Raw genomic sequence first — 18,574 nt, forward strand, 5'->3', positions numbered from 1 at the left:
TCATGTCCCTTTCTCCCCTCGGAATGCTGGGTGTCTTGTCTGAATTTGAATAAAAATCTCTAGGATGAGAATTTGTTTAAAGGAATGAGATTCAGGTACGGAGTATGTTGAAAGAGCATGTGTATGTGTGTGTGAGAGAGTGTGTTATGGGGGCCTATGTGTGTGTAGAATGTGCATGTATGCACGTGTGTGAGAGTGTGTGAGTATGTATGCTTGTGTGTGCCTGCTGTGGATGTGTTCGCCTGTGTTTGTGCCTGTGTGTGGGGGTGCCTATGTGCCTGTACAATGTGTGCACACACACGGGAGGGTGTGTGTGATGTGTGCCTGTGTGTACATGCCTGTGAATGTCACTGTGAGTGTGAATGTGCACACACACGGGAGGGTGTGTGTGATGTGTGCCTGTGTGTACATGCCTGTGAATGTCACTGTGAGTGTGAATGTGTGTGCCTGGGTGTGAGTGTGCGTGCCTGCGTGTGCTGTGGGTGGGAGAGGCTGCTTTGGCTCAGCCAGTAGCAGAACAGTTAGTACATAGCTAATAGAAGGGACGCTGGGAAGAGACTAGGAAGAGAAGCAACAGACCTTATTAACAAAAGCTCAGTTTTGTCCCTGCAGATCCAACCAGCAGAAGGGACAGGATGAGCTGTGGCTTTCAGCCAGGGAGGTCGGGCTGTCTGCAAACATCATTAGCATGCCCTCCTCAGGGGAAGTCCTGAAGCTTGGAGCTCGGGAAGTTTCCAAAGTCGCAGCAGCAGCCTTTTTTTGGAGAGGACTAGCAGAAAGAGTGGAGAGTGGATGTGAGCTTCAACTCTCTATTTTTTGGTTGGGTGAGTTAATGGATTTTTAGTACAAAGGAAACTACAACTTAGCTGACCTGAAAGACTGGAATTTCAGCTCGCTTTCCTTCCCTGGGTGGTTTTCCTCCCCCATTCCTCTCAAAGACCTTTAAACCGGAGATTACCAGGTCAGTGACTCTTATCCTGTCCTCCAGTTCCAAGGGTTTCTAGCTTCCTAGTTCGGAAGGGAAAACCACCACCTGTAAGTATCCGCTTTATGTGCTTCCTCTCATCTTGACTGTGAATGTTCTGTTAGCACAATGCCGCAGAGGTTGTCTCTGCCTTCTTGTTAACTCTGAGCGACACTGAAGTATGCAGAGTCTGCTCGCAAGTGTTTAATCCTTAGAAAGTGGCAACTTGCAGTATTAACAAACAGTATGCCAAAAGTGGGGTCCTCTTTATTCCTTGACACGAATCTGTATCTCTCATCTGAATCCATCCTCAATGATACGTAACAGTGAAATGTCAGTTCTTAAAATTTTGTAACCTTTTTTTCCCCTGAATTAAGAATGTTTCCTCTTAGCTAAAAGAAATGGCAATTGGAAAAGATAAGATAGAAAAATGAACAATGTAGATAATATCTTCATGGTATTAAAAGGAATAGAAATTTGCAGGAGGTGATTTCTGGATAATTTTGCTTTAATTTTGTTACATTTGTTTTGTTTCTCCAAAGCCTGTTTTTTATTTTTATGGGGATGTGGGGAAAAGAAATCACATTGTACTGATGTTTTGGATTAATTTTTAGGCTTTCTTTGCTCATTTTTCAGATTTGGCCTGGATTCCTTGGTGCTGTAGTAAATAGGTTTTTTTTAGTTTTCATCTGGATCGCAGAAATAATTTTTAGAGCATTTAATTTTCCTTTCTACTCTCAGTTTGCCAAAACAGTGTGAATTACAAAGCTCAAAAAGAGCATTTCCCGGGGCTGGTTGGTGTTTATGGCATGGGAATCTGGCTGGGGAGATTCACCCCTTCAGGGCTACCTCCCAGGCCAGACGTGGTGACCCAGATGCTCTTCAGATTTCTGCTTTAGAAAATTGATGCTGCTGTCCTGGGCTAAAGTTAAAGCTTTTAAAGTGTTGCTACCAGCACTTGAAAAAAGTGCTTCATGTAACTAAGGAAATGTTAATGACATTTACTGTTTCTTTCCATCAGCGATTCTCAAACCTCAGCTTATATAGGAACCAGCTGGGTGCTTGGTGAAAGGGCAGATTCTTGGGATCCATCCCCACAGGATTTTAGACCTGGGGGCGGGGGGCAGGAATCTGCCAGATGATTCCCATGCAGGTGGATCAGAGATCATACGTGGATAAGCACTTCTCTACCTTGCCATTGGCAACCAGATTCTTGTCGTGTAGTTGGTTAATGTTAGACCTCAAGTCTAAATAATAAACTTGAGTTTGAGCCGATATTGAACGTAACTTTTGTGCAACAGGATTTTGCATGCTTGTTTGGCAAACCGGGGGTTTTAACCAACTTTCCCACCAACCTTATCTTTTTTTTTTTTTGCTCCCTTCCCATCTCTGCCTTTTCATCCCCATGAGTGAGAAAGGGAGCTGGCCAGAGGCTCCTGGACACAGTGTAACCCTGTTTTCACGTGGCCCTGTGGCCTGGCCTGCACCCGCCTGGTTAGACAATGTTTGTCTTGGAAACCTTAAAATGCAAGGCTGCTCCTAACTCTTTATCAGCCTCCTGGGGGTGCTCTGCTTCTGGGCTAGGCTGGGTTGGGCTGGACTGGGCTGGATGTCTTGGAATGCCCAGGAATAATCTTATTTCTAGAAACTGAATTTAGATTGGCCAAGCCTGCAGGGATTGGGAGAAACAGGAAGTGATCTCTCCATCATGTTAAGCTCCTCATTTGACAACATATGAAAGCAAGAACTCAGTTTCACTCCTCTCCCCACATTTTATGGCATTGAATATTTATAGTGAAAAGAAAACAGGATGCAGTTATCAGAGCTCCTTCCTGTCTTTCCTCTCCTCATCCTAAATATTTAGGAGTGCCTGCTACATGCCAGGCTTGGTGCTAGTTTCTTAGGATTATAAAATGGCCAATGTGAGTAAGGTGGACAGGGCTCTGACCCTCATGACCTTTCAAATCTTGGCTGCTCCTCATCAACCTTGGATGTGCCACCTAATCTCTCTGAGCTTCGCTTCCTCCGTCAATAAAATGAAGGGGTTGGACCAATTGAGTTTTGGTATCTTTTTAGTTCTAACATTCTGATATTGGTGGACTAGGCTCAGTCTTAACACAGATATGGGGGTAGGAGCATTTTTGCTTTTGCTTTGAGAATAGGAGCAAAGATTTACCTTATTGCTTTTCTTCAAAAATTTCAACAAGTGTATTTTGAATTTTCTTTCTTGCACCAAGATCTAAGACCACCAGTGTGCTGAGTTAGGCAGATATCACCTTTTCAGAGCACGCAGTCATTCCTTACAGTGAAATCCTTAGGCCAAGTTACACAGGAGGGCACCTCTTATCTTGTCTGAATCTGGTGTTACTACCCCTCTGGAGAGCTGGGTGGTCTGAACAGGGCTTGCTGACTTCCATACTTGCACAGCTTGCAACCTGATCCCCTTCAAGGGATTCAACAGCTTTTGTACTACCAGGTGAGAGACTCAAACAGAGACCTTTGAGAGACTAGAGGGGAAAAAAAGAAAACACTCCCTTAATGAATTCTATTTTATCTGTAGCCTCTCTCACTGTGTGACTGGAGCAACATTTCAAAGGGCTTTAAAACTTGGCCATCAAGATAAGAATTATAACAGTGATCTATGAGCTTTTCTGACAAATGTAGCCTCCAGCTGTCTGAAGCTATTATGTTTGGATGGAAAACTACCTACCAGAGGACACAGTACAGGGATCTTGCAAAGTTAGAATATATTTAATAAAACATTCTTTGCCTTTCATAAATTTAAAGGAGATAGCAAAAATAGTTTTTAGTTTCATCCTTGTCCCTCCCTATTTCTTGGGTTGCTGATATTTGAGTAAAACGTGTTTTAAAAGGTAGTGCCCCAAATATTCCTATCATTCAAAGGCTGTTAAAATCGTATGCCACTCTTCATTCTTAGCTTTATCCTTCAAGCTTTCCTATCTGCACACAGAGACCACGTGCAAATAAATGATCCAGGACCCAATAAGAAAGCCCCGAGTCCTTCCGTTCAGTGTTCCACCTCCCTGGGACCCCATCTCTGTACTCTATCAGCTGTTATCGCTGCTCGGTACTTAGAAACACTCCCTGTGTTCTTCCTTTAAAACAAACGAGTCACCACTTTATTTCATGAGGTTGTACTCAATGCCACGTTATTTTCATCCATGTCTGCATTTCCTGTTAGCCCCCAAATTCTTCATTTCATAAATTATAAACCAAACCATTTTGAACTTAAGAGAATTTCAGAAAGGACAGAAACTCATAGAGGAGGACTCATCAAATATTTAAAAGTTTTGGGGTGTTTGCTATTGAATCCCTTTCATAGTCTAGATTGTTTTTCCTGTGAAAGTGATTTTATTTCTTTGAAAAACTACACAGCAACAACATAAGAACAGTACTTTAAGTCTGTTTTATATAAGTTTTCTCCTTTATTATAACATGTATAATAGAAGTTTCTATTCCATCCTATAAACTTTAGTGATCAATGATTTAAAGCCAAAAGGTGGTATTGATAGGAGAACTCAAATGTTGAATCACGATAGTGTAGTAAGAAAAAGAATGACTTTTGTATAAATTTCAACTGGGTTCCGATCCTGGGCTGCAGTATTCTTTGGTTCTGTAACATCTGCCGAGTTACTGAACCAGTTTCTTTGGGAGTAAAATGATGGTATTGATACTTATCTTATTGGGTGTGTGTAAGGGCTACAAGGTACTCAGAAAGCACCTAGCATAATACATGGCATACAGTAAGTGCTCAATAAAGATTTGTCTTCTTTTGGAAGAGAAATAGTATAGGTGTGTAGGCTAGTAAGAAGCAACATGTGGCAACACTCAAATTTATAGGTGAAAAGAAAAGAGAAGTAGAAAATGATGTTTTCTCACGTATCTCAATGACTGGAAAGAGCAGCTCTTAATCCAACACTCTCCAGCCCTGTACTCTGCCTTGTTCCTTCTTACAGATCGAGTAGAAATAAACAGATCTGTGACTTCACTAATCGCCTAAGTGATTAATATGGAGAGTGTAAGGGTGATGTGAAAATCATTCTGTCTTCATTTCTTCCTGACCCTCCAGAACTGGAAACTTCTATAAGCCATTTCAGATAAACATGTAAGGTGATGAATCATATATATTTTTTTCAGGATCTGGTTCCATCGCAGCAAAAGGCCCCACCTCAGAAGGAAATGCTTATTTGAGAATTCGAAACCCTGGGGTTTCACTATGGTGCGCCTGTGAGCTGTCGTGGAAAGACATAGTGTTTCAAACAGGCCAGTGTCTATCTCGCTCTCTCTCTTCCACCAGTTTTTCTAATTTGTTCTAATGTTTGCACTGGGACAAATCAGTCAACTGACATTAAGTACATATAGGTGTGTAATTCTATGCAAGAAGTAAGAATGGGACTGGAAGGTTGAGACCTGAATGATGGAGAATTTAGCCAAGCTGATGGGGTGGTTGGTAGGAGTGGGGGAAGGGCATTTATGGCAGAATGCACAGCATGAACAAAATATGTAGAACCTGGAAACAAGATTGGGCAGTAGAGTGAGTTTAAGGAATGGAGGGAAGTCCAGTTTGCCAGCACATCAGCAGCGAGGGCAATTATGACAGAAAAGATTAGAGAGCTGGGCAGGGACCAGTCATGCAGGGAAGACTATCACGCAATTACAAGGAACCTTAGAAAGCACCTAATTCACTGAGACAAGGGCCCTTTCTTGTGTCTATACCTCAGCGCTTGCCCTTGCTCTGAGGGAAAGTTTTTTTCTAAAGGTGAGTTGAGATGTCCACCTCTTCTCCCTAGTTTTCAACCCTATAACCACATAGTAAAGTCACTCCTCCTTCAAGTATTTAAAGACAGACTAATTTTTTTTTTCATAAATTACTGTCAAAGCAAGTCTTGCCTTTCCTGTACACATGCAACTGGGTTTTGGAAATGCAAACTTATATTTGCCATTTTTATACAAATATAATAGATATATAATGTTTGCTGTTGAATGCTAACTTCCTGGATTCAGGTCATCATTCCAACCAAATTGTTGAGGCTATAGATCTTGGCTGTGTTCTCAGTGATAATTGTTAAACCTCTTGAATTTGTGCTGCAAGAATTAGATGAGTTTGCCCTCTATATGTTTGTTCAGTTTATTTGGAACATTGTTAAAGCAGAGATAGTCAAAAGTAGAGCTGTGGGGCATACCTCTAGCAGATGTTTCACTTAAAAGAAATGATGACCTTAACCTTTTTTCCCCCTTTTTAAAGATGAAGCTAATGACAACATCTCTATAATCAAGAAACACTGGGATGTCTTAGTTTTACTAGGAAGAACCTAAAGATACTGGTATGTGTTGGTATTCTTGCTTTGATGAAAATGCTAAAAAGTGCAATTCAATTGTAACTGCTGATTTCATTTATTGATATATATGTTGGATGCATATGACATTCAATAGATAATTTAGTCTTCCTGCCTTCCTAACATATAGATAAATAGCTACATTATCAGGTAGGATGCGATCAATGTCTTGTGATGGGTTTAAATAAAATGTAAATATTCTGCACTGGCAGGAGGGGAATCTTTCCAAATAGAATGATCAGGTCTTAGGGCAACTTGGATGAGGCAGTTCACTCTTAATGAGTGAGAAGGATTTCAATAAGAAAAGAAGCAAGGTCATTCCAGGCAGGGGCAATATCAGTACATGGTTATTGTAAATATGTAACTGGAGCTTAGGGAAGAGGGTAGGGGTGTAATTTTGAGATATAAAAGCCTAGAGGTGATAGCTAAAGTAATAGGAGTAGATATGTAGTGAGTCAGTTGAGTTCCAAATTTTAAGAAATGCCACACTTTTAATGGTGCAAAGTGACCAAGTGAGGGGAAAAAGTGGGGGATGGAAAGAGAAGGAAGAGCGAATGAAAGAGAAAGAGACATTGTTCAGGTAGAGAGAGAACCAGAAGCTATCACGAGCCACATAAGCCAGAGGGAAAGCAGTTATGAGGGAAGTGTGGGTAGGCAGCGGTGTTGGGTGCTGTAAAGAGATTAGGGAGGTTTATGTCTGAGAAAAGTAAAATTTGTTATGTCAAATAGTAGACATTGCAGCCTTTGAGAGCTGGTTCAGGGAATTGATGGAAATCAAATCAAATGGTCCTCTCAGGGAATAAAATAGTGAAGGAGTGGATGGAGACAACTCTTTGTAGAGATAGAATAGTTGGTCAAGATGAGGTTTATGATGGGAAAGGGGGATAGAAAGCATTTGATAAACAGTAGTAGTAATAGTAATAGTAGTGATAGTAGTAGCAAGAGTACTAGCATTTATTGGACACCTACTATGTGATAGATGCTTACATACATTACCTTATTTGGCTCTCACAACAGAATTATACAGGGAGTTTTTAAACCTCTTTTTGAAGATGAGAAAACTGAGATTAAGAGAACTTTATTTGGCCAAGGTACTATAACCAGGAAGTGGCAGAACCAGAAGTCAAATCCAAGTCAGTGTGCCCCCAAAGCTCACTATCCTTCTGAAGCCTGCATTTGTAAGGTAGAGTTTTCCTGGTTCAAGCTTGTCTTCTCCCATGGTGAGAGCAACTGGCCTATAAATTAGGGCCAATTTTTCAAAGCAATAATAAAAAAATAAACAAAGATGGGGATCAAAAAGGCAAATGCACCAGAAGAATGGATATCCACCAAGGATGGGATAGATATTATAGGTTCATTTCTGAGATATCCAGTAATCCCCTTAAACATGGATTCCTTGTCATTTATTATCCAGGAAGTGGTCTATTCTTCCACAGCAGTAGAGGTACCAATAATCCACTTTAAATTACAGACACGATTGCCCTTTCTTTTGCTTTCCTCCCCTTTCATTTTCCTTACTTTTAATATTTTCCTCTTCTTATGAAGACCAGACTCTGGCTAGCCACATGTTATGGCTCAGGAACTTGGATGTCCTGATGGACTATCTTTACAACAATCCTGTGAAATAAATATTATTATCCCTGTTGTAAAGATGATAAAATCAAGGGGGAGAAAGTTTCGATAGTATAGATTGGTTTTTATATTGCAGGTTGCTGTTCATTCACAGACATTAAAGTGTTCAAAATGAGCAGTTTGGTCAATATTTATTTTTAGTTCATGTGCTCAAATGAGGTTTGTTAACTTTAGAGCGTGACCTAAATATTACCTATTATCCTGTTTTCTCTTTATATAAAAATTTGGTTGTAGTTATTTTTATTGGCTTATGTGATATTTTTAAACATTTTTCTTGTGAAATATAAGAAATGTACAAAGAAAAGAAAGAAAAAGCAGTAATTTTCAAAGTATACTTTAGCATGTAGTTACAGAACAGATTTCAGAGTCTGTTGTAGGTTACCATTGCACTATTTCAAATTTTTCCTTCTAGCTGCTCCCAAAACACTGAAGGCTAGAAGGAATCAATATAGTGATTCAGCAGTCATACTTGTTTGTTAAATCCTATTTTCTGATATAACTCCTACCTTTTCCTTTGATTCTTCTCCCAATCTATAGGGGATTTGTTTTATTTTTTTAAAAGAGAATTGACTCCTCTATTTTCCTTCAAGAGATTGGTCTTTGTCTTTTGTCCTTGAGTAGAAAAAGCCAGATTGTTTAGTCCAAGTAGTAGAATATTTGAGATAGTGAGGGGGCTCAAATGGGTAAAATCAAGGTCCCTGTACACGTTAGAGGGTACATGTTATGGCTCAGAAACTTGGATCTCCTGATTGACTGAGGTCTCTGTTACTTGCTTTCATGCATTATCCCACGGGCTGTGGGATAACGACCATTGTTTCGCTGAGGAATTGACAAGAAGTAATTGGTACATTAGGGACATGAAGAATGTTTCTGCTTTGCAGCAGGTGATTTAAAACATAGCCTCAAATCCCCTTCTAATCTGATGAAAAATGATTTGGCAAGTAACTTTGCAATTTTAGGAAGATCTATTATTTCCTGCTAAACATAAATGCCCATTGCTATCGCATCTTGGAAGTGAGAAATAGAATTTATTGCTATAACATGTAATTTCCTTTGACGATATCACAGCAAAAGAAAACATTAATAATGTAACTGAATCTCATGGTAGCACAATGTTGTACTAGTTAACTTTACATGAATTTCCTTCTTTTTAGACTTCCCTTCCCTCCTGAGAATTTTGCTAAGTCAAGAAGCCACTGACTTAGGTACATCTTGCACATGTGGCTGGCCTCCTAGCCAGGCTGTCAAGGAAAGGTTTCCTCCCTGATGCCACATTTGGGGCTTCCTGCCTTCCTTACTGTGAATGTCAGACCCATCCTAACTCCCTTTCTCTTCCCCACCAGTCACCTCCCAGCTGGTCCCACCACCTCACTTCATCCTGACTTGTAGAGTTGAGTGGTTTTTCAGATATGTCAAAGTACTTAACTTCAGTCTTTGGCCACTAAAACTCTTTTTACCTCTATATCTTATAGGAGAAGAAAAGAAAGTACAGTTGTTTATAGCAGTGATTCTCAATCCTGGTTACTCATTAGAATCACCTGGAAAACTTTTAAATATTTCAGATGCTCACATCCCACCCAGACTCATCAAATCGGAAACTCTGGGGGTGGTGTTTGAGTGATTCTAATGTGAAGCCAGAGATGGTACCTTCTTGTTTAGGGGTAGCATTAGAGCCAACGCCTCTGGTTTAGGGGTAGCATTAGCTCAGATGCTCATAAACCCTCATAAGGACTGTTTACTTCTGGGGCTGCAGAGTCAGGCAATCAGTGTGAGTTTTGCAGCCAATACTCTTCTCTTCTATAGACTGTAGGAGACATAGGGATTAGCCACCATATTGCAGAACTCCAGGGAGCACCATTCGCACTGTGGTCTATGTAAATCATGACTTCACACCTGTTTTAGTTTGCTAAAGCTACTGGAATGCAATATACCAGAAATGGAAAGACTTTTAAAAAGGGAATTTACTAAGTTGCAAGTTTACAGTTCTAAGGCTATAAAATGTCCAAACTAAGGCATCCAGGTAAAGGTACCTTAATTCAAGAAAGGCAGATGGGTCCAGAACATCTTTGTCAGCTGGGAAGGCATGTGGCTGGCATCTGCTGGGGTCTCTGGCTTCTCATTTCAAACATTCTCCCCAGGGGCATTTTCTTCCTTCATCTCCAAAGGTCTCTAGCTGTGTAGGCTCTAAAATTTTTTCTAAAATGGTTCCCTCTTAAAGAACTCTAGTAAGCAACCCCATCTTGAATGGGTGGAGACACATTTTCATGGAAACCACCTAATCAACAGGTCCCACCCACAATTGGGTGGCTCACATCTCCCTGGAAACAACTTAGTAAATAAGATCCCACCTAACAATATTGAAACAAGATTAAAGAGCATGGCTTTTCTGGGGTACACCACAGTTTCAAACCAGCATAGCACCCTTTGAGTATGGTTAAAACATAAATGGTGGGTGGTGTGATGGTGGCTCAGTGGCAGAATTCTCACCTGCCATGCTGAAGATCCGGGTTGATTCCCAGTGCCTCCTCATGCAAAACAGATAAAAAAAAAACCAAACCATTAATGGTACCCTGGAGTTGGGTGCATTGGATCGAGTGAAGTTGAGTGAAGGAGTTTCAACATCTTTGGCCAAGACTTTCAAGGACAGATATGTTAGTGTGTTTTCCCACAGAAATATCTTCCATGATGATGAGCTTATGCATTACAGTTTGAATTGTGTTTCTCAGCTTGTCTATTTACTATGGCTGTGGTAAATATGTTTCTACTTCTAGACAAACCTATTTGCGAACCAAGTTTTTGAATGTGGCCTATGTGTGTCTTGGGGACTCTATGAAAGTGTTAGGACAGCTTATGTGCTCTCTATCTTTCTCTTTATAAATATTTCTTGACTTTATTGGTATTTGCAATTCTTAAACAATGTAATTTTTATACATTGCTGTTTCCTCCTGCCCAGTTTTATTAAACAGTATGACAACTGGAGACATAAAAGTTGTGCTACATTCCTCAGCATGGAAGAAAGTCAAGACTCTCATTAGAGTTGTGCTAACTTCAATTATTTACTGGTTTTAAGTATTGCAATAATTTTTTTTTACTTTACTACATCTCAATATATGAACTTTAATTTCCACAATTTATTTGCATTGAACGTATTTGAGTAAAGCAGCTGGCCCAACCACTACTTTAACCTTTGGCAAGTCACTGAACCTCTTGGGGGCTCCCATTCCTTCATCTTGACCACTGTGCACTGGAGTATAGAACGTGGAATTTTAAAAAATTAGGCACTTGAGCTGGTCTGCTGGAGTCTGAATCATTGCTCCACTATTTGGCTTTGGCCAAATTATTTATCTGTTTCCTCAGGTACAAAATGGGAATAATAATAGAATCTACTCCATAGATTGTTATGAAGATTGAATGAGTTATAACAGTGCCAGGCACAATGTAAGTACTTAATACATATATTATTATTATAAATAAATTGGGAGAAGTACCTTTCAATTCTAGAATTCTGTGCTTTTTGAGAAACTGTGCTTAAGCTCAAATAACATTTAACTTCTTGTCATTTAGCATCAAATTTCTTTTCTTTTAAACTTTTTTTATTGAGAATATATATACAATAAAGCAATACATTTCAAAGTATATTGTAACAAGTAATTATAGAACAGATTTCAGAGTTTGGTATAGGGTACAGTTTCTTAATTTTAGTTTTTTTCTTCTAGCTGCTCCAAGACACTGGAGACTAAAAGAAATATCAATATAATGATTTATCAGTCATACTCATTTGTTAAACCCTATCTTCTCAATTATAGTCCCACCTTCTCCTCTGATCCTTTGTTCAATCTTTAGGGGTTTTTGGGCTCTGCCTATTCTAACTTTTTCGTGTTGGAAAGAAGAATTGATAATGTGGGATGGGGGTGGAATGAGTTCTTAGAGAGGTGGGCCTCTGCGGGTTTCAGGACTTATCTGGCTTGGGAATCCACCTGGTGGTTTTAGGTTTCTGGGAAGTAATCTTAGTACATGGAACTTTTGAAGAATCACAGATAGAGTCCTAGGTTTCTTTAAGGTTGGAAGGAATAGTTTTGGTTGGGGTTTGGCACACCATGATAATTAGCAATATCTAGCATAAGTGTAGCCTCCAGAATAGCCTCTTGACTGTGTTTGAACCCTCTTAGCCACTGATACTTTGTTTTGTTACATTTATTTTCCCCATTTTGGTCAGGAAGGTATTTTTGATCCCATGGTGCCAGGGCCAGGCTCGTCCTTGGGAATCATATCCCATGTTGCCAGGGAGACTTTCACCCCTGAATGTCACATCCCACATAGAGGGGAGGGTAAAGATTTTCCCTACAGAGTTGGGATTAGAGGGAGAGAGAGGCCACATCTGAGCAACAAAAGAGGTTTTCTGGAAGTAACTCTTAAGCATAACTACAGGTGGATTTAACTTCTCTGCTACAGAAATAAGCATCACAAAAGAAAGCCTCAAGATCAAAGGCTTGGCCTATTGACTGGTGTGCTGGTTTGAAAGTATTATGTATTCTAGAAAAGCCATTTTTAATCTTGATCCAAACTTGTGGGAGCAGCTGTTTCTTTGAATCCTAATTTAGTACTTTAGGTTGGGAACTTTTGATCAGATTATCACCACAGAGATGTGACACATCCAAATGTGCTTGTGACCTTTGATTAGATGGAGATGTGACTCCACCCATTCCAGATGGGTCTTGCTTAGTTTACTAGAATCCTTTAAAAGAGGAAACATTTTGGAGAAATGACAGAAGCCGCAGAGCCATCAGAGAGAGCAGAGGTAGATGTTTGGAAAACAGTTGCTTCAGAGAACAGAGACAGATGTTTGGAGATGCTTGGAGCCCAGCAGATGTTGCCATGAGATGTTAAGCACAGAACCTGGAAGGAGCCAAGGGAAGCCGAGAGATGAAACCCAGCCCTAGAGAAGCAAAGTGAGGAACCCCACAGGAATGAGGCTGAAGGCAATGGAGTCCCAGAGCAAGGGACCAACAGATGCCAGCCACGTGACTTCCCAGCTGACAGAGGTGTTCCTGACCCGTTGGCCTTTCTTGAATGAAAGTAACCTCTTGTTGGTGTCGTAATTTGGACACTTTCACTTCCCTGGAACTGTAAACTTGTAACTTCCTAAATTCCCCCTTTAAAAAGCCATTGCAGTTCTGGTATATCTCATTCTGGCAGTTTGCAAACTAATACAACTTGGGATTCCCTAATGTTTGCAATGTATCAGGGGTTTCCCCAGTGATAAAAATTAATAGTTCCATACTTTTTCTCCTGTCCCTCAAAGGGCTTTGCCAATACTTTTTAATTAACTGCCCAACATACTCTAGAATGTATCCGGGTACTACATTTAGCTATACAGAATTACAGGCCCTCATTCCCATTCTGGGCTCCATGTGTTTGGGTTGTTTAAATGAGCTCTCCAGACAGGTTGAGTTAGATTATGGGCTACAGAAAATTTAGGTTTTAGACAAAATAAACTTCTCTTCCTTTGGTCTCATACAGTAGGTGAAGTTCTAAAATACAGACAATGCTATCCTTACCCCTGTATTCTGATTTACCTTAGTCCCGACCCATCGGCTTCATTCTTATCTCTAATTGAAGCCTGATCTCTTTTTCGGTTTCTTTAACAGTTGTTGTATGTAGCAAGCACCAAATTTCTTAAGCCATCAAAATCATTTTATTTATAGCAGGTTTTTATTTTAAAGAGTAGTCATAAGTTAACAGAAAAATCGTCCATAAAATACAGAGTTCCCAAATACCTCCCCCACATTGTTAACACCTTGTACTAGTGTGGTACATTTTTTTTATAACTGATTAAAGAATATTATTATAATTGTACTATTAACTATGGCCATGGTTAATATTAAGGTTCATTGTTTATTGTTTGTGTTTTACAGTTTCATGTGTTTTTTTTAAGTTTTTATTCTAGTAACATATATGCAACCTAGAACTGTCCTTTTTAACTACTGCAGCAGATCTTTTAGCAGGAATAATTGTGGTTGCTCTCTTTTCTGCTATAGACATCTGTGAGTTTGAGTTTTATCATTAGCTGTGGCATGCAAGTAAGAAGGTCAGTGTTATTATCACAAGTTCAAACAGACATGCTGGGTAGTTTTCTGAATATCTGAGAAATCCTTTTCAAAATGAAGTGTTTCATCCCAAATAGCAAGAGTTTCTTTAAGTGTATACTGCTGAGTTTGGTGAAATCATTAGAGAATTTTGCTGATATTCTATTGCAGTAAATACTATTTTGTCCTGTAAAGTACCTGATTATTTATCTCTCGCTGACAAGACCTCAATCTCTCAAAGTTTGGGATTGTTTTTATTTAACTTCAATATGCCCAGTACCTCTCTGCCCTTTTCCACAAAATCTCTTTGCTTCTGACATAACATGTTCTTGTTCTTTGATGATGCTGCATTCTTTCTCTCCATCTTCAAATATGCCCTTTGTTCTCCTTTTCACCTTGCTAAATCCCATCTGTCCTCTCCCGTTCTATGAAGCCTCCTCTGACCTCCAGTCTGTGTCATATGCTGCCACCCTATGTGTTCCTACAGCACACAGTACATTCCCTATTGCAGCACTTACTGACCTTATGAAGGGCTCACTTATATGTCTGCCTTTCTGCATTACACTTATAAATAATATGAGGGCAAGAATTGCATTTTATTTACCTTTGTAATCCCAGCAGTTAGTATAGCTCTTTGCAGAAAGTGGGTATTCAATAGTCAGTATACAGTGAATAAACAAATAAATAGATCACATTCAAATATAGAGAACCAGGATGCATTCTGAACATATAATCAGTCTTGGAAGATGGATTCCTGAGGTTAACATGCATTTCAACAGAATCGCACTTTTGGCCGCTCTGGGGTTTCATTGTGGATTAAGGGAGACAGAGTTCACCAGCGTGAGGAAGAACAATTTCAGCCAGTGTCTTGGCTCTGCTGGGGAAGTTCCTGGTGTGAGTTGGGTCCCTACCTTGGTTGGTCCCAGGTGAAGACCCCAAATGTAGTCAAACATAGTGAATGTGAGTGTTTTCCGTTCTGTTTAAGTTATGCAATTAAAACAAGCTGTTGTGAAAATTTGTGATACAACTAACTCTCTGGGTGAAAACGAATCAATTTAAATTACGGCCATTTCCTAATCTGTAATGCTTTGATGGCTTAAGAAGCTTTAATGGTCATTAAAAACAGAATGCAACCTTTTCCTCTGCAATCAGTTTTCTTTATATTTGAAAGTAGTTTTTGGTAGAAACTGAAACTTATTTGTTCTACAGGCCAAATGTGTGATTTCCAAAGGGCAGCCTGGATTTTAAATTTCTGATGTAGAGTCATTATGTATGAATTTATCAGGCATGTCCAGAAAATTTGTACATGTTGTTTGGACTATTTTGATAATTTTAACTCTCTAACCCAGTGTCTCTCAAGTGACTTCTTAAAGAACCCGGGGGGTTTCATGAAAAAAGAAGAAAAAAAAGATCTTCTATAAATTTGCAAAATTTGGGCTTAAAATAAAACCCGTTTTCTTTTCTCAGGACTTAGAGCCTTTATTATGCTCTTTTAACATTTGAATCTTTAAAAGGAGATTATAGCAGTCTGTGCTTTAAACATATTAAACATATTTGTATCTAGAAAAGTTGGTTTGTAGAAAATTGTTTAAACATCTTCAAGATGAACATTCTAAGAAGCACAGTTCGCAAAACACTGTCTTTGTTAGTGGGATAGTCATTGGGCTGTTGAAAATCTATGGAAGGAAACCTAGTGAGTTTGTGTAGCAATCAAAGTGTCCATTTTTGCAAACGTGGCTATATGGCATAGTCTGAGAGAGGGCTCACTTGCTCTCTCTCTCTAGTTATGATTCTGTCAATCCTGAAAGGGATATATCTGTACTGAGCATCTGTGATATAAGAAAGCTGCATGGGATAGTGGGCATGGCACTGGTCTGGGGATCAGACTTCATGTTCTAATCCAGATGTGGCTTCTTGGTAGGTGTATAACCTTATAAAGTCTTTTAACTGTCTTTAAAATTTTTTTTTGCATGGGCAGGCACTGGAAATTAACTGTCTTTTTCTTCTGTGAAATGAAAGGCTTCTAGAAGAGAAAATACAAATGACTAATGGACATTAAAATAAATAAAAAGCTAAATTACCCGAGTAAATAAAGGAATGCAAATTAAATAGTGCTGTTATACAGAATTTTACTTGGGAAGTTGGTAAAAATTAAAAAAGAATAATATGAATGACAGGAGTAAGCAAAACTGGTAAGGGTGTAAATTGGTGCATGGTTATTAAGTCTCAATTCAGAACACTTTGGCTTTATAATTTTACATCTAAAAGCTATCAAATGGAAAGAATTAGAAAAATAGACAGATTTATAATTAAGGATTTTTCACCACCATCTATTGGCATAGTAACTACTCCACTGTAACACTGAGATGACTCCAGAGATCATGGTGCACCCACGAAGTGGGTATGGTGCACAGATGGAAAGTAAGGTCGTGGGGGTTCAATAATATGGGAAGTGAATGTTATGTTAGTAGAAAAGAATGGTACACAACTTTTTTTATAGCATGGTTCCAATTAAACTTAAGAACTGTGTGTGTGTATATATATTTACATGTATGTATATGTGTTATCTTTGAGGGTTGGAAAAGTATATTTTTTCCTTCTTTATTGGTTTCTGTGTTTTTATCCTTTAGCTAATGAGCAAGAATTTCTTTTATAATCACAAAAGGAAGTTATTTGAACAAAAAGCAAACAAATTGATAAGTAAAGTGAAAGATATGGTCTAGTTGATGTCTAAAGTTTCTTCCAAACCATAAATCTGCGATTTAGATTACATTTTAGGAAAAATTTCAGAGTGGAGGAAGCAGCATGTTATAAATAGAGTCAACACATATTTTATTGATTTAATAGACTGGAATTATGAAGTGGCCAGTTTGCCTTGAGGCCTTTAAGCTATGCTTACAGAGGAAGGAATTGGAACACTAAAATGTTGATAGACAAGGTATCTGTGTTAATAGTGTTTCTAAAGCAATAGCTACTTCCTCTAGAGAACATTGCCTCCAGTGAAATTTCAACTCCTGCAACCGTCATCATTTCCTTCTTGGAACCATAAAGGAAGTTGTTAAGGGTTTGCATACTGTAGGAAAAAGACTCAGGGGCTAGTGATGAACTGCAAAGAGTGTAAGATTCTGTGTGTAATGCATAGTGGTATAATGTACCAGTTAAGCCATGAGTCCCGGAGTCTGGCAGGGAACAGTCTCTGGAGCCAAGCGAAGGAACTTGAGCAAGTTACTTACCGTCTTTGTATCTCATTTTCTAAATCTGTAAAATACATCATTTACCTCCTAAAGTCATGGTGGGTGTTAAACAAGATAATATATGTAAAGCACTTAGAGCAATGCTTGGCACATAGTAAGCCCTTGATAAATGTTAGTTTTTATTGTGATTGTTATTTCACTTCTTTAGGTGACATTATCTATAAATCACAGTAATAATAGAGTTGTGAGAAATGAATGAAAAATGCGTGTAAAGAATATAGCACAGTGCCTATTATATAGTAAGTAAAAGACAATAGCAAACAAAAACAGAATTTGAACATAAGGGTTACTAAAAATTGCTTTGTTAAAGAAAAAAGAGGACCTTAGAAGTTGCAAGTTGGAAGTATTTAAGTCTATGACTTTTCCTCTGAGTACTTTTTTCTTATCCTGCCCAGTATGTGGTGCTTGTCTGACTGCAGGTCCCACCAGCATAAGATGATGTGGTACCTTTAACTTTGGCAGACTCTCCCTGCTGGGGGCGTGGTGGAGACAGAGGAGAGGTTGTAGTTGGTTTTAATGGCTTCAAATTACCAAGCCCTGGTGTCTGAATTCCTTGAGGGAGGGATTCCACCTGAGCTGGGCTTCACCCCTCCCCTGGGGAAGGCACAGGCTCCAGACAAGCCCTCAAACGAGTATGCTTCTGCCTATGCCTGGGGGCAGTTGTAGCCTGAGAAGCCCTGCCACTGTATCCAAAGGCTGTCAAGCCTTTGTAGAAACACAGCCACAAAAACCTCTGTTTCCTTCTTTTTTTTCCTTTTTCCGTCAGCTCTGCCCCCTTGGTGCCAGGGATAAAATGAGCGATCTCCGCTTTGACCAGGTTCACCTGAGCTAGGGGACTATATTTAGCAGTCAGAATTTGTTAATTAATTCCACAATTGGCGTTTGGTTGGGCTCAGCCCATGCTGCTGGTAAAGTCTCTTTCCTTTCCCCTCTGGGAAGCAGCCTGTGGGGCAGGGGTGCTGGCCACTGCGGCTTGGGGAACTCACGGTTCTGGGGGGCTCGCAGCCAGTCCATCTGGTCCAGACTGGGGTACACTGTGTGTCCAGTCACTGATGTGGCCCCAGGAGCTGTTCTGTACTGTTTCTGGTAATTTAGTTGTTATGGAGGACGAACTAAAATGCACACATTGTTAAGCCGCCATCTTGGCCTGAAAGTTCTACTCCTCTGAGTACTTTTTTGGTCGTAGCTTATAAATTTTATGACGAAGTACAAAATAAAAAAACTGAAGTCATAAGCATCTTCTTTCTTCTCCAATGTTCCGTTCTCCCTGTGTGAGATAAT

General features: G+C 39.5%; 1 protein-coding gene across 15 annotated transcripts in view; it reads left to right on the forward strand.

The window, feature by feature from the left end:
• The first annotated feature begins 547 nt into the window (after positions 1 to 547).
• The window catches only part of FREM1 (FRAS1 related extracellular matrix 1), a 164,014-nt gene continuing 145,987 nt past the window's right edge, over positions 548 to 18,574 (forward strand). For 14 of the 15 annotated variants that reach the window (XR_013170415.1, XR_013170416.1, XM_077148152.1 and 11 more), the window contains exon 1: positions 548 to 1,035. The gene's annotated coding sequence lies outside the window, so the exon portion shown is untranslated. The remainder of the gene's footprint in view (positions 1,036 to 18,574) is intronic. The other variant, XM_077148153.1, reaches the window with a different exon arrangement.

Source organism: Tamandua tetradactyla, chromosome 2, assembly GCF_023851605.1.
Source record: "Tamandua tetradactyla isolate mTamTet1 chromosome 2, mTamTet1.pri, whole genome shotgun sequence".
Taxonomy (NCBI): Eukaryota; Metazoa; Chordata; class Mammalia; order Pilosa; family Myrmecophagidae; genus Tamandua; species Tamandua tetradactyla.